This window comes from Bos indicus, chromosome 11 (genome assembly GCF_029378745.1).
Source record: "Bos indicus isolate NIAB-ARS_2022 breed Sahiwal x Tharparkar chromosome 11, NIAB-ARS_B.indTharparkar_mat_pri_1.0, whole genome shotgun sequence".
Lineage (NCBI taxonomy): Eukaryota > Metazoa > Chordata > Mammalia > Artiodactyla > Bovidae > Bos > Bos indicus.
In genome coordinates, this window is record NC_091770.1 from 54,871,348 (window position 1) to 54,889,088 (window position 17,741).

General features: G+C 42.4%; 1 protein-coding gene and 1 pseudogene across 4 annotated transcripts in view; one reads left to right on the plus strand and one right to left on the minus strand.

Moving 5' to 3' along the window:
- The window catches only part of CTNNA2 (catenin alpha 2), a 1,365,089-nt gene that overhangs the window by 318,251 nt on the left and 1,029,097 nt on the right, over positions 1-17,741 (minus strand). The gene's annotated exons all lie outside the window — the stretch shown is intronic.
- Positions 611-1,442, plus strand: LOC139185659 (replication protein A 32 kDa subunit pseudogene; annotated as a pseudogene).

Here is a 17,741-nt window from a genome sequence, read left to right on the forward strand (position 1 = left end):
AATCAGGCAGACGGTTACTTTGGTTTACGGAATGTCTATCTGGGTAGGGACCCCAAGCCTTGGTCTTCCTGTGCTTCATCTGCCCATAGATCAGAGGCCAGTTCATACTGTAATTCCTTCAACACACATCCCTGCCCTCCCATCTCACAGCAACCCATCCTCCACTGAGTACCTATAGCCACCTGCATCATTTATTTGGTTGCCCGTTTCCACTCAGGCAACAATTACATATGGTACAAATCTCTTGCATTGTTAATTGAATTTCAGATGTCACACTCTAAAACACAAATATATAAAATGCATAATTATAATCCTATACTATTCACAAACTTCTCATGACTCTATGTCACTTCTTCCCAATTAGAAGTACAGGAGTTTAAAGATAGTGTATTAGTCAGCTTGGGTTGACATAAGAAAATACCACCAACTGGATGGCTTAAACAAGAGACATTTATTTTCCTGTTATCCTGAAGGCTAGAAAGCCAAGATCAAGGTCCTGCAGGGATGGTTTCTCTCTTTTTGGCTTACAGACATGGTGGAAAGAGAGGTCAAGTAAGCTTTCTAGCACCCTTCTTCTTATAAGGGCACTAAGCCTATAATGGAACTCTCCTGAGGGAATCATGTCGAAGATGTGGAATAGTGGATTTGAAAGCTATAGCACCTCCTCTTTCGGGGGAGTCAGTGGGTACACACAGTCCCCTGGGGGCTTTGGATCTCTGACAGCTTCCCAGGCTGAAAAGAAATCCAGAGCTCAAACTCAGCACATTGTACCCTGTACCATATCTCAGCTGCTTTCTGCTACTCTGGTTGATGAAGTATTTAGCATTGGAAATGTTGAGATTTCACAGGTCACTATTGTGGGGATTATCAGAAATGCAGAGAAAGCTACAACCAACATTGTTTACAAGATAGATGACATGACAGCTGCACCCATGGATGTTCGCCAGTGGGTTGACACAGATGATGCCAACAGTGAAAACACTGTGGTCCCTCCAGAAACATATGTGAAAGTGGCTGGTCATCTGAGATCTTTCCAGAACAATAAAAGCCTGGTAGCCTTTAAGATCATGCCCCTGGAGGATATGAATGAGTTCACCACACATATTCTGGAAGTAGTCAATGCACACATGATGCTGAGCAAGTCGAACAGCCATCCTTCAGCAGGGAGAGCGCCTATCAGCAATCCAGGAATGGGTGAAGCTGGAAACTTCGGTGGGAATAACTTCATACCAGCAAATGGCCTCACTGTGGCCCAGAACCAGGTGCTGAATTCGATCCAGACTTGCCCAAGACCTGTATGATTGAACTTTCAGGATCTCAAGAACCAACTCCAACACATGTCTGTAGCCTCAATCAAGCTAGCTGTGGATTTTCTAAGCAACGAGGGACACATCTATTCCACTGTGGACGATGATCATTTTAAATTCACAGATGCAGAATAACTGGATCTAACTGGGTACCCGAGATATTTTCCAGTTGGACCTTTTTTTGCAGCCTCTTGTCTCCAGCTGTGCATATAATTGCCAAGGTGACTTATAGGAAATAGATTTCATCTATAACAGATCTCAACTGACATCCTTTTGAAACTTACTACTACTCTTCTGTGTTTTTGATGGACTTCCCTGGTAGCTCAGACGGTAAAGCGTCCGCCTACAATGCGGGAGACCCGGTTTCAATCCCTGGGTCAGGAAGACTCCCCTGGAGAAGGAAACGGCAACCCATTCCAGTATTCATGCCTGGAAAATCCCATGGACCGAGGAGTCTGGTAGGCTACAATCCATGCGGTCGCAAAGAGTTGGACACGACTGAGCGACTTCTGTGTGTGTGTGTGTGTGTGTGTGTGTGTGTAAGCCTATAATGAGGGCCCCATTCTAATAACTTATCTAAACCTAATTACTTTAAGAAGCCCCATTTCCAAATACCATCACCTTGGGGGGCTTCAACATAGGAATTTCAGAGGCAATCAATTCAGTCCATGTGTACATGCATGCATGTTAAGTCATTTCAGTCATATCGTACTCTTTGCAGTTCTGTGTACTGCAGCCTACCAGGCTCCTTGGTCCATGGTATTCTCCAGGCAAGAATACTGTAGTGGGTTGCCATGCCCTCATCCAGGGCATCTTCCCCACCCAGGGATCAAACCTGCGTCTCTTGTGGCTCCTGCATTGCAGGCAGATTCTTAATTGCTGAGTCACTGGTGAAGCCCCAAGCTTAAAGACACTAGATATTAAAAAAGGAATGGGTTTGGTAAAATGGCACTTTCAAGGGCTGAGCAAGGTCCTGACTGGAACAAATGGGCCATCCCAGAGAGAGCACCTGGGACCATTCTATTTGCCAACCTTACAGTAGAACAAAATGAAGAGGTTTCCCTGGTGACATTGGGAAAAGAAAATCCACAAATTGGGAGTGCCTGGCACTTCCTGCATGCCCAGGGGACCCCCAAAGAGATTACTGGCACTCTTGAGAACCAACGCTTTTTCTTTTCCTGCCCAAATCAAATCTGACCTCTCTTGGTCCTTGGAAAACCTGTGAGAACCACTTTTCCCCATCCTCTCATCAACCCCACCTACAATCTATATCATGACACTTTCTTCTCCTTGTCACACTTCCCTCAAAAAGACCAGCACTATCTGGAAAGTAACCACATAGGTCCTGGTCACTTTAGTTCTTATCACTACAGGGGAACTAAGAGAGAATAACATTTCATTTTTAATTAAAATAACTAAAGAAATATTTTAACTACTTATAAATTAGCAAGCTCCAGTCTAGAGGTGCTAGCCTCATTGCTAACCCGTTTTCTCTTCAAGCCTTGGGCTCTAGCTCAACTTTTCAAACCCACCTGCAAGCCAGACTAGACAGCCAGGCTGCTCCCAGCCCCAGCACCAAAGTCCCAAGGCCTCTGCCACATGACCAAAGTCTAAGCACAAGGCACTCCTCAGGCTTAGGTGAGTCAGGGATCTCTCAGAGGCCCTTCTCCCTGAAAAGCTTGGAATTTGACCCATAAGGGAACCATCTCAGGGGGCCTTTGCTCACCCTTGGCACTGATGAAAACTTTATGAGGTAAATAGTACTTTTTTTTTTTTTTTTTTGTAGCACAACCGTTAAAAATTAAACTAAGTAGAAAGCAGGCCGAAACCCTGCAACACATGTCTCACATGGTCCCAAATATTCCTCACTGTGTGGCTCCCATAAACACCATCTGCTGTGTTAATTTGTAAAGAATTACAAGGTTCTTAAAATTACACTTTGCTCTCTGTAGCGTACACTGTGTCTATTAAGGCGGAGAGTTGAGAATATGCATCACGACTAGCCAGACACTGAGATCTTTTTCCTTCCTATGCTGGGATCCTACTGAAAGTTCGCTAAGTCTGCATTTAAGTCTGAATTTTAAAAAGTGTATCGTACTCTCTCTAGACGAGCTGTAGGAAAAAGATTCAAGACAAAATACACACAGCAAAATCTTGGCCTGGATTAGAATCCTAGCATCTCATACATTTTCAAGTTGTATGCGCATCCCTCCACTTCACTGAATCCTTCTGATGATGCAAAGTCCTTGAGTGTAAGTTAAAGACAGTACACAGCCAAAACTGAGAGAACTTCTTGGGTGAGACTTGCTCCTCCATCATGAAGTTCTGACTTCTAGGGGCCCTCAGAGCCCTTGGTTGGTGGCTGAGTCTTTCTCAATTGCTCATCCCTGTCTACTCACAGAGCCAGAAGGGCAGCATTATGTTGCCAAGCACATCTCTCTGACAATTCAGGGCTAAGGTGTCGGGCCACTAATGTAAGCTTTTAGGTGGATTAAATTCCAAAAGGGGTTGCTGGTTACATGATGGTAAATGGTGGCCAGAAATGAGAAGGGAACTAGGAGGGTCTTCGGCTGAATAACACAAGGCTGGAAACTGCCGATGTGACATAATTGTTACAAATGGAGCTCCCTAAGTTCCTCTACCAGGAGATTCAATTCTGTGGCTCAGGAGTAGGTTGGAAATCTGAGTGTTTAATAAACATTTAAAAAATTACAAAGTTCTGGAAATACAGGGATTGTTTTAGTGGGTCCCGACCTGATGAATCATTTTATTAATTAAAATATTTCTAATTAATACCTAGGAATCTACATTTCCATATTGCCATGTTTTGTTGCTCAGCCTAGTTTGGGATCAATGAGTTCTGCAACAGTTTCCTAGTAGTAAGCCTGAAGTCGAACCAAGGATCCACAATGAAGGCAAATCTGCTTAATTCCTGATGACTCAGTTACTGATGTCAAAAACATAAGTTTCATAACCAATTGACTTAAGTGGAAAGGAAAGCCATACTGCCTGAGGATCCAAACAAGATAAAGCAGACACAGCCTGCCACATCATGTCAGAAAAAGTCCCTGAAAAAGAAGATTAAACCAGCTCCCCCAAATTTCTTACCTGCCACAGTCACATCTACATGTAGACATTAAAATAAGGCCGCTTGATACAGTGGACACAGAAATAAACAAGGCATCTGATCTTACTAAAGCACAGAGAGATTTACAAATTTATGAGAGCACATACACAGAAAAACAGGATCCTGATCCAGGCAGTGTTTCAGAGTTTCTACTGGTAAACCCAAGTCTACACTGTGCTGATTTCTCAACATTTTCTGAAAATTTACTCCCAAATTCCTCTCCCTATGGCCCCAATCTCTCTATTCCCTTGTAAGTACATCCCAGTTCTCAGAGAAGTCTGTCTCTGAAAACCACGTAATAATCTCCCAGACACTAATTGTGCCTTTCCTCCCAACTCAATCATCCTCCACAGCCCAGGTCAAGCTCTGCCTGACTCCATACCCCACACAGAATTTCTCTTCTCTCAACCACAGCAGCAACTGGTACAGTCCTTTCTGATGTCAGGCCATAGCATCCCCCTTAGACAAATCTCTGAGCAGCCTTCTTCAGGAAAGCTGGCTCTGAGCTGTCTCCCCCTACATCACTCATAGTCAGAGATCTGGCTAGAGCTACCCCTTGATTGCAGGCTGTCATGAAAAAAGGCAGGAATAGGATTAAATGTGGTTGCTTGAATTTTCTCTGTTCACTTAGAGTAAGCTGTACTGCATTGCTTCAAATTATATCGTCAATCTTACGAAAAAGCAGATTTTTAACACTGATTGTAAGGGGGAAAAAAACTACCAAACCGGGTTGGCATGCTAAGTTGCTTCAGTAGTGTGCAACTATTCACAACCCTATGGATTGTAGTGGATCAGACTCCTCTGTCCACGGGATTCTCCAGGCAAGAATACTGGAGTGGGCTGGCATGCCTTTCTTCAGGGGATCTTTCCGACCCAGGGCAGCAACACCCAAATTGTTTGATGATCCCTCTGTAAATTACATAACAAACACAATCATGTAAAATGAAAATGGTGTAATCATGTTTTATACATCAACGTGTGTGTGTGTATGTGTGTTGCAAGTTCACTCACTGCCATTATCTCTTTACTGTATGGTTACTGTTTCCACTAATAGAGTGTAAACTCTGTTGAGAGAAAGACCATATCCCCACTATGTCAGGTGCAATGCCCCAAAAGGAGTTTCCTTGCACACAATAAAGTGACGACTGCCATTCCCACAGGACAAGAGGAGTCAAAATATGTTATTGCCAACCTTCATTGGCTGAACTGCAACGAAGGACCACTGAGAAAGATGGAATCCAAAAATCCCAGTCCTTTCAGAATCTACTACTGACTTGTTTATTTGCATCCATGACTATCTATCTGGGCCACAGGCAATGATGGGAATGCATACTGCCAACTGCAAAGGTCATCCCAGTCTCCTGAGTGCTTCTGACACTAAGACTTGGGGCAAGTGAAGATGGATGCTTTGATAAAGAAATCAGTGTTCCCTCATTCTTAAATGAATGTAAATGTAATTCTTAAATGTAAAATGACAATAAAATAAAATTTTCAGCCCATAACTACCACCTGCCCATCCTTCTGAGCATCTCCCAACCCTTCCCCTTCCTTCAAACAATTTTTGAAGCAGACACAAACAGTACTAAATTACATCTTGGTTCTGCTATCTAATAGCTGTGTGTGTATGTGCAAAGTCACTTCAGTCATGTCCAACTCTTTGCGACCCTATGGACCATAGCCCACCAGGCTCCTCTGTCCATGGGTTTCCCCAGGCAAGAATACTGGAATGGGTTGCCATTTTGTACTCCAGGGGATCTTCCCAAACCAGGATTGAACCCACGTCTCTTAGTCTCCTGCACTGGGAGGTGGGTTCTTTACCACTAGAGCCACCTGGGAAGCCCCTTGGCAATTTACTTAAACTCGTTAAATCTCAATCCTCATCTGTAGAACAACAGAAAGGATGCTTAAACCTAGATTGGGGTGAGATGAATACAGGCAAAATGTCTGTCTCCAACTCTACCATGAAACTGGCATCCAAACAGCAGTTTACTGATTGTGATTTTTTTCCCCTTCTTGATAGTAAACCTCTTCAGGAGAGGCATCTGAAGCATGAACAGTGTCCAGCATCTGAAGCATGAACGGACGGATTTACTGTCTAGGAGAAAACATCGTTTTATAGATGAATTCAGGTTTACACAGACTTGCCATTTGAAAATCTTTTAACATCTGAGTGATATTTAAGACTCATGCAATTTTCACCATTTTAAAGTCTATTTATGTTGTTTAGTCACTAAGTTGTGTCTGACTCTTTGTGACCCCATGAACTGCAGCATGCCAGGCTTCTTTGTCCTTTATTATCTCCTGGAGTTTGTTCAAACTCATGTCGGTTGAGTCAGTGATGTTATCTAACCATCTTATCCTCTGTTGCCCACTTCTCCTCTTGCCATCCATCTTTTCTGGCATCAGGATCTTTTCTAATGAGCCACCTCTTCTCATCAGGTGGCCAAAGTATTGGAGTTTCAGCTTCAGCATCAGCCCTCTTTATAACATAATTCAAATACAAGGCCATGAAAACGGAAAACCAGACATGGATCCTGAAACTTTACTAATAAAGCAGTGAAAAATTCAAAGCCAACAGCTGTGGTTTCCTATGCTAGTCAGAGAGATGAGGGGCAAGTGTGGGAGACAGACTCTTTCTTTCAGTCTTATGCATGGGTAATGAAATCAGTAGTGAACACACCTCACTAATGATTTTAATCAAACTGAGTGCCTAGAACTAACTGCCAGGAGAGGGAGATCCCCAAGCAGCACGAATGGTTTCTATTTCAGTCACCTTCATTTGGCATGTCAAGGAAGGGAGGTCCTGGCTGAAATAAGGAAGCCAGATGCAGCAGACCTGCCATGTCTACCCCGCACTGATGGGGAGTCAGAGAGGAAAGATGCTAATTACTTATACACACTGAGCTAAGAGGGGCCTCCAGAGATGGATCTGCAGCCAAAACATACCTCTTTTCTAAGTAAGCCTTTGACTCTGATGCAGAGTCTAGAGACCTATCATTAGAGTGTTATTTTAATTCTTCGTAGTGACTCTAGAAGTTCCCTGCTAAAATACTAATAAAATTGAGAAAGACCTTCAGTATGTAATGTGCTCACTGGTTGTTCATCTGTTTCTCCCATGAGACTTACACTTGTGGGATTAACTATTAATTTGTGGGTTATGGATTCAAGTTCTTTTGTTCTCTGTGCATAAGCCAGACTGATGCTAAGTTCAAAGTCACCTGGGTTAGGGTTAGTGTTAGGGTGTCCCTCTCTCCCACCTACACGTAAACAAGCGTGAGACCAGGCTTACCACCACCTAAGTGGGCATCCAGCAGCCCCTCCCTTCCTAATCAGAGAGTTTCTCCTGGAAGAGCTTTCCCACTGGAAGCCCTTCTCCAGGGCTGTCCATATCCTCCCTTTGCCTTCTTTTCCTTGTGATTAATCAAACCTGCTGAGTGGAGAGCAATGAAACAAAGAGAAGAACTAACAAATCAACCAGTGTTGGTAGTGGTGGTGGTTTAGCTGCTAAGACATGTTCAACTCTTGAGACCCCATGGACTTTAGCCTGCCAGGCTCCTTTATCCATGGGATTTCCCAGGCAAAAATGGTAGAGTTGGTTACCATTTCCTTCTCCAATATTAAATATAATCTAATTATCCCAACTTCAGCTTCTTAAACTCAGTGACTCCAGGGGCAAGGTCTTCAAGCACGGGACCAGGTTTCCATATGTGGTGGCCTGAGCCAGGGTAGACTTTGTAAGCTGAGAATCACACCAGCCAGGCTGACCTTTGTCTCTTTGTGCTCTGGGGTCAGCCACCACATCCTACTTCAAACAACAGCACAGGCTGTCAAAAAGCAAGTTTTTGTTGAGCACCTACTTGGTGTTAAGCCCTATAGGGATGTGATATGAGCAAATTTATGCCCTCCTCTCCCCAAAAAGAATTAATATGCTGGGGTGCTAACCTTGAGTGACTCAGAATGCGACTGTATTTGGAGACAGAATCTTTAAAGAAATAATTAAGGTTAACTGAAGTCATTAGGGTGGGCCCTAATCCATTATGACTAGTGTCTTTAAAAAAGAAGAAATTAGATATGGAAAAGCACAAGAAAGATTATGAGAGAGAAGAAGGCTGTTTATTTTACACAAGCCAGAGAGAATGGCCTCAGAACAAACTTAAGCTGCAGACACCTTGATCTCAGACTTCAAGTCTCCAGTACAGTGAGAAAATAAATTTCCATTGTTAAAACCCCAGTCTCTGGTACTTTCTTACAGCAGCCCTAACAAACTAACGCAAGGTGCAACAGGAAATACCAAAGTAATGATCTCATGCTGAGGTTTTCACTTCCTGTTGAAAGACAGAACTGACTCAGGTGAACAAACAATCCAAGAGAGTTGAGATGAGGACAGGAAGGGAAGATGCCAAGATTTGTCTCCCAATATCCTAATTGATTTCTCAGCAAACTCTTCAGTTTTTCACAGCACACAGTGTGTATCAGTTTGTCTGATTAAGGAAAGAGCCCCATCTCATCCAACAATTAGAAAATGGGTTTCCCAAATCTCAGAGCAGAATTCTTGCTTGGAATGCCAGGCTAGCTTTCGCAGTTTTTTTTTTTTTTTTTCCCTCCCCCCAGCTCCTCAGAGTCCTATATTTCTCATTAAAAAGTGGCAGCTATCAGATGCAAAACAGATAAAGATAAATAGATAAACCACTTAACCCAATCTTACTGATATGCCCTCACACATTTCCATTTCACAAAACAGCCAAAGACAGTTTAATCTCACATTCTCTCACAGTTTAATTCAGGTAAAAATGCAATGTTTTGTCTGCTAAGTGAAAGTTAGCAGGTGCTTTTGATTAAGAAACCTAAATGAGATATTTAAGTATCTATATGATGTCTATCAGAGAAGGCAATGGCACCCCACTCCAGTACTCTTGCCTGGAAAATCCCACCGACGGAGGAGCCTGGTGGGCTGAAGTCCATGGGGTCGCTCGGAGTCGGACATGACTGGGCGACTTCATTTTCACTTTTCACTTTCATGCATTGGAGAGGGAAATGGCAACCCACTCCAGTGTTCTTGCCTGGAGAATCCCAGGGATGGGGGAGCCTGGTGGGCTGCCGTCTATGGGGTCCCACAGAGTCGGACACGACTGAAGCGACTTAGCAGCAGCAGCAGCAGCATGATGTCTATGCCCTTATGGCTAACTTTTTTCTGGTGTCCCTTTCAGACTTCCAGTTTAACATACCTATTACTTCAGGCAGGTAGCTGGTAGCTATATACTTAAGATATCCCAACAGCAACCCACATGCTAACTAAAGAGAGTGATGAAATCCCTACGAGGTCATGGCTAAACTTTCAGTCCAGATTCATACATTCCACCAATTAACATCAAGATTCATATAACAACCACAGCACTAGACACTGGAGACAAAGCAGTGTGGTTGCTGCTGAAACTGAGCAGGTCCCTGTGAGGCTCCTGGGTGTGAAAGCCTTTCTGGGTCCCCTGTTTCTTGTTTGAAGGGACTAGCCTTCAGCCTGCAGGATCTTCCCTGAGTTCCGATGGGAGGGTTCAAACAGTTGCTAATTAGGGAAGGGAGGGGGTGCAGAGACAAGGAAGGAGCAGTCAAGAAACGACAGTGGAGCCTTGGGGCGGAGTTCTGATTCTGACTCAGGAGATACACAGAATGAAATCCTTGAGCTCTTCTGAAGAAATAAAATGGAAGTGGAAAATGTTGACTACCTGATGAAGCATTCTTCACTTCAGAGAGATTTGATAACCTTGAGAATCACCGAAGCTCATCAAGAGACCACCTGAGGCCAGATTAAAGGAATGCCCTGAACATAACTTGATCCTTTTCAAGAGCCCTGCCCTTGAACCATTCCTATAAAGTGAAAGTGAAAGTGAAAGTGAAGCCGCTCAGTTTGTCTCTTTGGACTGTACCCTGACAGACTCCTTCATCCATGGGCTTTTCCAGGCAAGAATACTGGAGCAGGTTGCCATTTCCTTCTCCAGGGGATATTCCTGACCCAGGGATCGAACCCAGGCCTCCTACATTGCAGGCAGACTCTTTACCTATAAAACTAGGTATATAGTTTATACATATATATACCTATGAAGTGAAGTGAAGTGAAGTGAAGTCGCTCAGTCCTGTCTGACTCTTTGCAACCTCGTGGACTGTAGCCCACCAGGCTCCTCAGACCATGGGATTCTCCAGGCAAGAATACTAGAGTAGGTTGCCATTTCCTTCTCCAGGGGATCTTCCCAACCCAGGGATTGAACCCAGGTCTCCCGCATTACAGGCGGATGCTTTAACTGCTGAGCTACTAGGGAAGCCCATATATACCTATGCTGCTGCTGCTAAGTCGCCCCAGTTGTGTCCGACTCTGTGCAACCCCAGAGACGGTAGCCCACCAGGCTTCCCCGTCCCTGGGATTCTCCAAGCAAGAACACAGGAGTGGGTTGCCATTTCCTTCTCCAATGTATGAGAGTGAAAACTGAAAGTGAAGTTGCTCAGTCGGGTCCAACTCTAGCGACCCCATGGACTGCAGCCTACCAGGCTCCTCTGTCCATGGGATTTTCTAGGCAAAAGTACTGGAGTGGGGTGCCATTGCCTTCTCCGATATAAATTCCTATAAAACTCCTCATGAAATCCCCTGGGTTGGGCCACACGGTTTTTGAGAGCATGAGTCCACCGTGTCCCTCATTGTCTGGCAAAGCAATAAAGCTATTCTTGCCTAATGCTAATGCCACACAAAACCCACAATGTGTGTGTGTGTGAGATCAGTCGTGTCCAATTCTTTGTGACCCCATGAACTGTAGGCCTCCAGGCTCCTATGTCTATGGAATTCTCCAGGCAAGAATACTGGAGTGGGTTGCCATTTCCTACTCCAGGAGATCTTCCCAACTTAGGGATCAAACTGGTGTCTCTTGCATTGGCTGGTGGATCCTTTACCAATGAGCCATCTGGGAAGCCCCAGAATACTATGCATTGGCTGGAAAATGAACCCAGGTCAATTGCTTGGAAGGCAGCTATGTTCACCACTATACCACCAATACTGCACATTCTTGTCTACTTCACCCAAAACTCTGTCTCTGAGATTCAATTTGGCACCAGTGCACAGAGACTGAGATTTTGGCATCACTATCTGCTTCTTTGGTGGCTCGGACAGTAAAGAATCTGCCTACAATGTGGAAGACCTGGGTTCAATTCTTGGGCCAGGAAGATCCCCTGGAGAAAGAAATGGCAACCCACTCCAGTATTCTTGCCTGGATAATCTTATGGACAGAGGAACCTGACGGGCTATAGTCCACAGAGTCACAAAGAATCGAACATGCCTGAGCAACTAACACTTTCTGCAGAGTTTGAGTCTAAAGCATAGTTTCCTACTGGAAGCACCACTAACAACTTAGGGCAGTATTCTTTGTCACAGAGGCTGCCCTGTGCTTTGTAGAGCACCTTGCAGCATCCCTGGCCTCTACCACTTAGATGCCAGAAGTACCACTTTTGTCCTTTCAGTCTCTTGATATTGGCACCCTGGGAATGGAGGTGCAAAATAACACCCACTTGAGAATTATTGGCCTAGTAAGTAAGATAATTTTAAAAGCAACCATAATGCAAAAAGATAAGTGCTACAGTACAGATACAATGCATGTGCTTAGTCGCTCAGTTGTGCCCGACTCTGCGACACCATGAACTGTAGCCTGCCAGGCTCCTCTGTCCGTGGGGATTCTCCAGGCAAGATTACTGAGGTAGGTTGCCATGCCCTCCTCACAATGCATGTGAAGGGAATCAAATCAACTGAGGGGTGGTTATAAAAGCAAAAAACCAAAACTGCTTTCTCAATGAAGAGACATAAAATAAAGACACAATAGCTACTTACTTTGTTTCTACCATGTGTTAAACACTAAACTTTGCTCACTTGTTTAATCTCTACAAAATGTCCTTATGTTAGCCACACTACAGATGTGCTCAAAGACAGAAATAAGATAATTCAACATGCACAGACTGAGGGATGGACCCAGCATGTAACCTGGGTTACAAACTTAAGTCTGGCTAATTCTTTAGGAATGGGGAAATTTTAAGGGAAAAAAAAAAAAAAAAACGGTACATGAGAGCTAAAGAACTCACAAATCAAAACAATAACAACAGAACACTTCTCTAAATATAGGGCTTGCACAGCATTTTAGGACACTTAGTAAATGCATCTTTGAAATAATTTAATTGGAAATCGATTTATGGCTATGAATAGAGAGGGTCTACTGGACAGGCTCTGGGATTCTACAGCATCCATCCTATATTCGTCAATCCATGAGCAGGCCAGGCATCCAGGGATCCCTAAATACTTACCTGGGCCAACTAATTACCATCCACAGGACTGATCATCTCACAGGTAGTGTGATGACACCTTCCAATTTGCCTCCATTGTCCCAGCATAATTAATAAAAATGCCTTGTTTTACCCTCAAAAGTCCCCCAATTTATATGTTTTATGATCCTCTTATTATTAGTCTAATTAAGTCTTGAGCTGAAAAAATTACTAGGCCAGCTATTTCATGTCTTTTATGTTATCAGATCCACTGTGTGAAAACCCAACCCATTATTTGATTACTATATTTAATAATACACATATGTTACTTTCTAAAATCTTCTAATGTCAATCTAACACCTATAAGATTATGTCCAAGAAGTTCTGGCCCATTTGACCTCTGTGTGGCCCTCCAATTTATCTCCTACCCCTACCACAACCTCATGTGTAAGTCACTGTTCCTGGAGAGATCATGCTTTCGTGCCTCTAGGTTCTTCCACATGGCCTTCTTGATGCCTATAGCCCCTCCAACAATGTTCAATAGCACTGATCACTCTGGTAGACCCTGCAACATTCTCCCCTTCACTCCTCACCTGCTTATGGAGGATCCGTTCAAATGTCATCTCCTCTAAAGAAGAGACGATTTCCTCAGATATCAGTTCCTCCTCTCTACTTGTGCCTGCATTTACTTTGTCCATCCTTCCATTAGGGTCCTTTTCATCCTACAATTTCAGGTTCATACGTCTATGCCCTTCATACCACTAGAAAGTCATCCTTATCATTGTATCGCCAGCATCTTGTACTACCTGGTACTCAGGGACATTTGATGAGTATCTGCTGATTAATGACTACTCCTGGTGACTGCTGAAATCAGAATTGGCCATATTTTGGACAATCAGTAGGACTTTGCTGAGTGCCTACCATGTATCAAGCATATGGCTTTTACTTTGTGAAGTATAGTGAAAAGCCAGATGTTTCCCATTTTGCTTCTTTGTCTTTCTGTGAGACTAGGCAAGTCACTGAATTAGATCTCAGGTTTCTTACCTCTTAAGCAAAATATGAGAAGTAAACAATTTTTAAGCACCACCACCCCAACTACAAGTATTCTTGGTCAACGTAATATACCAAAATTTTCTGACTAGTCCTTAGTGAATGAGCAATGACTGGACCATATCTTTTTTAAAATTAACATTATTATGGTTATATTTTTATTCAATATATTTATAAACAGTTTTTTAAATTATAATATATGTTAAATATTTTGAATAATTCTCAAGTAAATAACATAAAATATGGAAGCCTCCCTTATGCACACACACACAGCCCTGGATTACCAGAAACTACTGGTAATAATATTCTGCCAGTTTTAGCACCATCATTCCCCTTTCTAGAGTTGCTATATCAATATTATCCATTGATCTACCTATCTCCTCACCCTCCCCAAATCAGCCAAACATATCAGCCTGTCACAGATTCAAAACAGACTGCTAAGGGAAGTTCAGTGAAACTTGCAGTATACCCCTAAATTTGGAGTTTGATTTCAGAAAAGGAGAATCTGATATCTCCCAAGCTATCTGTACAATATAAGCACCTTAAGAACAAATTTGTGCAAAAGCCTTTCTGTTTACATTCACTTTTTATATCCAAATTAGCCTGGTTTCTAAACCAAAACAAAATGTTTAAAAAAGTAAAATCTGTGTATGGTGCTGCAAATTCTCCAATCTTAGCACATTCATATGAAAATTTATAGAAAGAAGATTATATGGTGGGGATTAGCATTACAGTGTAAGATGACTTCTGTCCTCTAAATACATCCCATTTCTAGTAATAATTTAAAATCATACTAACAAAAGGTGTACAGCATTTCATAGTTTATGAAATACTTTTCTATGCATTATTTCATTTTAATACTTAGAACAACCCATAACTTTGGTAGTGGGTTATAATCTCTATTTACAGTTGCTAACGGTTCAAAGGAGTAGAGACCATGCAGACAGGATATGGAAAATGCAGGGCTTAAATGCAAATATATGCCAAGACAGTCTATCACACTATTATGACTTCTGAGGTTCAATCAAACTCTAAACTGATACTGAATGATATCTACCCACAGGAACTTAGCTTTCCATGGGTGTGTTAAGTCTTTAGAAGTCAATTTTGCATGCATTTATTTGGTAAGATGGATTTCAAATTATGATGATAATCTGAGCAAGTTGATAAATACCTTGCAACTCAACTGCTAAAAGTCACATTTAAGCACAATTCCATTTCAAATAAACAAGTCAGTGGGAAACTCAATAGTAGAAACTACAGTTTCCCATATCCTATTCAGTAGAATGATGGGGAAAAAAAAAAAAAACTCAGAGAAGAAGAGGATATGATTTCTGTTAGTTGAAGGAGTTGATTAATATTGAATATTTATTATTTTTAAAGAAATTATATCATTCCAGTGCCCTAAAACCTTTTTCACACTATCCCAAGTGGGATATAAAAGTGAAAAACAAAATCCTGTTAATCATAATGCTGGTTCTTACCAAGCATAAAGCTATTTGTAAACAGTTGAATGCGTAACTGACTTTTTCAATTTGCATCTAGATATTGGTCATAGTGTAGTTGCTGGCAAAGAAAATCCAATAAAGTTTTAAAAATCTTAAAATAATAATAACTGCTACCATTAAATGTATCTCTGCTACGGCCCAGGTGACTCACGTGGGTTATCTCTTTTCTCCATAATAACCCTAAACCAAGGTTCTTTGTAGCTCCCTTTTACTGATGCATAAATGGAGATTTAGAGACTGTATGAAATTTGCCTACATTCATGACTGGTCAGTAGAAGGTTCTAAACTTGGGAGAACATTTGGACTCCCTGGTTCATCAGGATGGCAGGCTCTAGAGCAGCAGTGCACAGAGCAGGACAATGAGACAGTGAAGTGGGTCTGGATCTTTTGGCATTTCCTGTCAGGTACCTACGGGATTTGATATATGCCGCCAGCAATAGTGGAGGTATCACCTGAAAACTGGATTCACTTCTTGCTGATTAAACCAAAGGAATAACAAAGCCAAAAATTAGAAGAAGGAAGGATTTATTACTTGCAGCAAGTAAGGGGAACACTGGAAATCTTTCCCAAAGCAGTGTCTCCCAGAACAGCTGAATGGGGAAGATTTAAGCTAAGGGAAAAAGTGTATTCATGAAGGGGCTTGGGCAGTCAACAGAATCCAAGCTTTAGTTGACTGAACTCAAGAGGGCTGGAAAAGGTCAACATCATCATATCTAAGGTTCCAGTTGATCTGGACATTGAGTGCTGAAGGCTTTTTTACCATTGGAATAGAACAGGGAGCCTCTAAATTGATGTATTATCATTGCTGATGTTACTTCCCTTGCCTGATACCAGTTAAGATCATTAATGACTGAGACCTGTTTAAGGGCAGCGTTGTGACCAGGCTTAGATCACAAAAGGCTTAGGCCAAAAATGGCTTCTCTTATGTCAAAAAAGCCATGCCTGGTTCTCTTTCTCCAGGAGCCCCCTTATCTATCTGCGTAAAGAAGGACAATGAAAGAGACTTGAAGAAATATTTTTAGTAAGGCTGATCCACCATCACTATAACTGGGGTTAGAGTCCTATCACCAAATAGCCACATGAAAGTCCTCACTGACTAGGTCTAAAAAATCTCAAAAAGTGGCCACGGGATACTATATCTTGAATATAGTATTTCTACCTCCAAAAAAATTCTCTAACACATTTGTGAAATACTTCATATCAAGCTCCCTCAAACACATCCACTGTACCACATTAAAAAAAAAAAAAAATTACAATGCAAGTATGAGGTCACTGACAGATACAATTAAAGAAACCTGTTTAACTTGGCTTAACCCTGTTTTTCCAACACCTATTGATCTGCAAAAACATTTTTCCTCCTGTCATACTGAAACCAAGGAGGACCCTGTGGGGCTCCTGGTCATGAAAGTGTTCCTTATGTCTTGCTTTTAGGGAGCAGATTCCAGCCTCCATGACCTTAACAGTTGCTACTCAGGGAATGAAGAGGATACAGAGACAAGGGAGGGGTAGTCAAGAAACAATAGCGGATCTTTGGGGCAGGGTCTTGGCTCCACCTCAAGGGACACACACAATATCTTTGAGTTCTTCTTCAGAAATAAAACCCCAACAAATGGAAGATGTTAACTACTTGATGAAGCATTCTTCATTCTAGAGAGAAGGCCACAGTTTGAGAACAAGAAAAGCTCATCAAGAACCCCCTTAAGGCCAGAGTAAGGAGTGCAGGTCCTACACACACCCTGATCCTTTATAGTAACCTGGTCTTGGAACTATTGCTATAAAACTCCTCTCTAAATCTCCCCAGGTTGGGACACAGTTTTTTGAGGGCCTTTGCCCACTGTGTCCCCCCTTTGCCTGGCAAAGCAATAAAGCTATTCTTTTCTACTTCACCCAAACCTCTGTCTCCAAGATTATTTTTGGAACTGATGTACAGAGGCCGAGTTTCAACATCAATAGCCATAAAATATCCAGAACAGCTGCTGAAAGAAGCACACTGGGAACTCATCCACAAACAGGTTGTTCTCTGTGACCTTTCTAACTCAGGCATCCCACTGCCCCAGAGGTGGAGCCAGAACCCCGAAGACTTCGGGCCTTTTCTCTGCGAAGGGGTATTTGTTTGGGATGTTAAGTGCTCTGTGCAAGAAATGCCACACTCTAATCCTGTCACTTTTCAGATCAATGAGGTAAGTGACAGCAGTTCGAGTTCCCTGTCAGCTTAATTAGAGGAAGTGAAACACAATTATAAGGCATTAGTGCAAGGCTGGTGCAGAGCAACAGAGGGCCCTGAGGGGGAGATCAAAACAGCAGACCACAGGGAAAAGCACTCTCCTCTCCTCCAACAGTTTCATTGAAAGTCTTAATTACAATGCTACTGTAGAGGGAAAATTGTTTTATAAATGCCATTACAAACACAGTCTGATTGCAGAAGTCTTTTCATCTAAAAACTAATTAAACCATTATTTCCTC